The following is a 4,849-nucleotide window of genomic DNA, read 5'->3' on the forward strand; positions in this document are numbered from 1 at the left end:
CCTGGTAACTGTTTACAAGTGGTGTGTGCGCGCCCTCCCGGGCTGGAGGGCTGTGGGGTGGGGGCACCTAGGGAGTGGAGCTCAGGGCCAGGCACCCAGCACCTCGGCCCTCTGGCCATTCCCTCATGGGTGTGGACAGCACAATGAGGCCAGTGGGCTCATCCAGGGCAACAGCAGGTGTTGCTCTCTGGACATGGGCGGCTCCCTCTCCAGTAGCCAGGGTCAGTAGGGCCTATACATGCTGCTGGCCCCACTGTTGGCAGCTCCTGCTCTGCAGCCACATGGAGCCAAGGCGAGCAGTGGAGGCGGGCCCAGGCAAGGGTGTGGGGTGGCCATAAACCCAGGGCAGGGGCTGGGGTAGGGGTTCCTGGCTGGTAGAGAGGCAGTGCAGGACTTCTGCCCAGGCCCACAGGGTGGCCTGCTGCTGGGCAGCAGGCACCTGCCACGGGGCAAGCATGGATGCAACCAAGGGCAGGGCAGCAGGTGGCACAAAGGCCACTGCCAGGGCCAGGACGGTGTCTAGCACCCAGTGTCCAGGCTTCCGCTGCCCTGGCCATCAGCATGGCCTGCCACTCTGGGACCTTGAGCCTGTCCCTGTCCCTGAATTCCTGGTCCGCCCAGTCCCTGGCCTCCTTACGCCAGTCCCACACATCCTCATGGGCCATGTCCTCCACCTGCCAAGTGTGGTGCCCACAGACAATGGTAAGTTGGCCAGACAGACCCTGGCGCAGGCAGCTGCTGGCCAAGCCTTCAATCCCTGCTTGCTCTGCAGGGGCCAGCGGGCCACTGGGTGCTGGCCGCAGGCAGCCTGGGTTGGGACATGCTGCCATGGCTCCAGAGCCACTCCCCTCCTGCTTCTCCTCCTGCAGGCAAGCCTGTCTCCTGTGCTGCCAAGCCCATAGCACCTGAGCTTGGGGGGCAGGGGATCCTAGATGAACTGGATGTGGAGTTGCCAGAGCCCATGCCCTTCCCACAGGAGACTTCTCCAGGGAGGTGCCCCAGGGCCAGCTCCTCCATTGCGCCTTGAGCATGCCCCTGCTGCACCGCACAAGGAGCTGTTTGCATGGGCCGAGGGGTGCCCAACCCACTATGCCCTTTTGCTGCTGATGGCCATGGTGCCCCAGGCACATATGGGCACCTGGCAGGGAACCCTGAGCTTCAACAGAAGTGGACAAGCCCACCCTGTCCTGCAACCTCTGCCGCCCTCCTGGAGGGCTACCTGTGGCTGCACTACTCATCCCTGTCCCCACAACCAAGGGGGACATCACTGCCAGCATCAGTGTGTTCCTCGGCATGCGAGAGGCCCACGCCCACCTAGCAGTGGGGGCACAGGCTGCTTAAAGTTTGGCACTTGTCTCCCACCTCCCTGCATGATGTAGGGGGGAACCCAGAGACCTGGGGAGCACAGCGAGGTTGGGGAGTGGGAGCAGGGGCCAAGGCCAGGGCTGGGGCTGGGACACTCCCCGCAATGTGGGTCTTATCATGTGGGTGGTGCTGGCATGCCTGGCAGCGAGGGTTGATGCTCTCTGGCAGCGAGGGTGTGAAGGTCCTGGTGGTGTCCTAGGTTGGTGGGGAGTGGTGTCTGGGTGCCCAGGAAAGGGTCCCCTCTGGAGAGGAGCTGGCACTGGTGGTGCTGGCGGCTGGTGGTGCTGTGGTCAGCCTGGCCTCATGGGTGGGGCTGAGCCTGTGGAGGTGGTGGGCCAGGCACTTGTCCAGGCGCCCAGAACTATTCAATTATGCTAGGGGTGGGGAGCATGGCGGCACGGGCTGTTGGCAGGTCGAGGAGCCCTCCCCCAGTGACACATCACTGTGGGTGCCAGGCCATAGCAGAGACTCAGACAGGCCCCCCATGCTGGAATACATAGCATGGGTGCAGCCTCAGTCCTGGGGCACGAGGACCTCGTCCAGTTGCTGCATAAATAGCATGGGCTTGTGGGCAGTCCCCAACCGGCAGTTGTGGTCAGTGACAGTGACCCACTGTGCCTGCAAAGCCTCAAATGTTATGTGGCACTAGCATGCTGATTGGTCATGCCCATCCTCTCACATGCGGCCTAACAGCCCCTCATAAATGTTTGTGCTGGAGCAGGCCTTTGACCTTGGCAGCTACCTTAAAGGTTCATTGGGCCTCTCCACAGCAGTCCCTGGTGCTGGCAGGCCTAGCCAGCTGCCTGCAGTACCCAACACAAGGGTACAGAGCAGGACAGGCAGGTGCACAGGACTGCAGTGCCAGGCACCAACTGCAGGGTCTGGGCAAGCTGCTGCAGGTTGCCTGGGGCCAGCTGGAGTGGGACCCAGTAGCCACAAGCTGGCTGCAGGTGGGCTCGGGGTCTACCACACCTGACAGGTGCCTGCAGTACCCTGAGCGGCTGGATGGCACAGCTCTGGCAGCCACACAGCAAGGTGGTGCCAGGGGACCATGCCGGGGTGCAGACAGTCTGCTGCAGCTGCCCTAGGGTCTGTCCTGGGGGTTGCAGTGGCCAGTGGTGGTCACAGGCTGCCAAGAAATGCCCCTGGGCCCTAGCATCCCCACAAGCTTTTAAGGGCCTGGGGTTGGGTCAGGCATAGAGCTGGCCAGTCCTGGGGCAGGAGAAACTCTGCCTGAGGCTGGTCCCTTACTGATGGGGCTGACCAGGAGCAAATTTGCTCCTGGTCTGCATCTATATGTGCGCTACTGTGCAGTAACTAGTCATGAATAAGTTTGCTACTTGCATCTGCAGGTAGCAAATTTACCTGCAAGTAGAGCAGTTTATTGCACAGTGTCTGCATTTGTAGACACAGACACTTAGTATGCAGTAATTTGCTCTTCTGCACAGTAAAGCATCTCATGTAGATGTGCCCAGACAGTAGAAAAACAAATCAGTCCCCCCAGACCATGTCTGCATTGCCACCATCCCTACTCAAAGACTACCAACACCAAAATAAGCCTGTTTGAACCACCCCCATTAAGATGTCAGAGGCCAGCCTTTCAGGCAATTAGATGGCCCAGGTACACCCCAAGCAGACTAGAGCATCCTGCTCAAAATCTGAGTGTGGCCTTGGCCCTGGGACACATGCCTGGTCTAGGGCTGCTCCGAACCACTTGGGGCTGCTCCCAAGTCACCTCTTCTGTCTTACTGCTGGTCTCTCAGGCACCAGAAGTGGACGAAGCTTATTTGTCAGTGGTGGTCTCAGGCATAAAGCAGTGCAGACTTGCCTTCAGTGTTTCCTCTGCCCTGGATCCCTTTCCAGCAGCCACTTCCTCTCTGTGTCATGCTGACATTTGTTCAAACCACAGAGGGACAGACACTGCTTCGGGTTCACCAGCTCTGAAAATGTCTGGGTGCCTGAATGCCGGTCATTCAGATGTCTGTGTGCCACAGGCCTCCTGCTTGAACATAGTACCCAGGGACTTGCAGGGACAGATTTCATTTTTATGAGGCCATGAGTCATGGGCCAGGGACCTGGGGGCTCCAGCTTGGACCAGGCATCGCTAGGACAGATGCAGAGGCTGTGTCTTTCCCACACAGCCTTACTGCTCTTCCCAACCTTGGCACCAGGTTCTACTAACACACCTTCATCCTGATACAGAACGCAACTGCTCTTTTAATCCTGCACTTCTCCCACTAGCTCTGCTGCTGCTCCTCTACTTAGGACTCTCAGCACCTCCTCAATACTGGTCAGGCCACTCTGGAGCAAAGTGCTACACAGCAGTTCCCAAATGACATGCCCAAATGGCAGTTAGGATGTGGGACCCTGTTGTGCTTGATCTGCCATGTTTTGAATTCAGGTCTCAGAGGGGCCAGGCCAGCAAACCAGCCCACTGCATCACACAGCCCACTTGGGTAACACATTTTCCTTCCAGCAGTCTGCTTCCAGCCTTGCAGGGAATCTGCTCAGCTGTCACTTTTCTATTTCAATAGGCTCTTGAACTGCTGTATTTCTATTTATACCTCACTTATGTAAACTTTGTCTCTGCTTCTGTTGGGTGTTGCTCTCTTGGGTAGTGGGGGAGAAGGTGGTGTAGGAGGCTTGGTTGCTTCAGAAGACTCATAAAGCTGGCAGTGATGGAAGATGAAGTTGTCTATATATACTCCTGGTTGGCCAAGAATAGCATGAGTGGCAGAATGAGAGCTCCGGCAGTGCCAAGCCTGTCATTTCTGCTCATGACATGCCCAAGATTAGAGAACTGGGGGCTTTTAATGTAACCTGTCATGTGCAGGGGGAATTTAAGTTCAGATCCCATGCTTGGTCCCACCTCTAACCCAGACTTTTAGTCTTGTAGTGACTACCTCAAGGCAAACAAGAAAGTAGCTCTGGTTAGTGCAGCATCCAGCTCTTCCCCCCCAAGGAAAAGTTATGCTTCTGAGGCATGGAGAGTAGGTGGATGGATAAAGAGGGCAGGCTCTCAGAAACTCGACTTCTTTCAGCAATGAAGTCCTGCCTGTCAGCAAGTAGAAATGGCCACACTGGATTCAGAATGATAAAGAGCTTGACCCTGATTCCCAGCCTCTGGGGCTGACTTGGAGAAGAGGAGGATGTGGGAGGCAATGGGGGTGACAGGTCTTTGGCTCTGGTGGGTTTTGCTGCTGCTGCTGCTCTAAACGGGGCACAAGCTGAAGGTCACTTCACAACAGTTTGAGTGTGTGTCCTTTGATAATCACTGACCTTTTCTCCAGCTCTGCTTTGCTCTGCAGCCTCTCACAAGTCTGAAAATAAAGACGATCTTGTCTAAAAGCGCACTGATAGATGGCTGAATTCTATCAGCCTAATGCCAAGAAATGCAACCCCCCGACTTCCACCCCACCCACCCCGCAGCAAGGCCAACACTGCTGCAGTAGGCATGGAATTTGGGCAAGCAGTTACAGCACAG

The sequence above is a fragment of the Gavialis gangeticus genome, unplaced genomic scaffold, assembly GCF_001723915.1.
Source record: "Gavialis gangeticus isolate Ggan-Ray unplaced genomic scaffold, GavGan_comp1, whole genome shotgun sequence".
NCBI classification, from domain to species: Eukaryota; Metazoa; Chordata; order Crocodylia; family Gavialidae; genus Gavialis; species Gavialis gangeticus.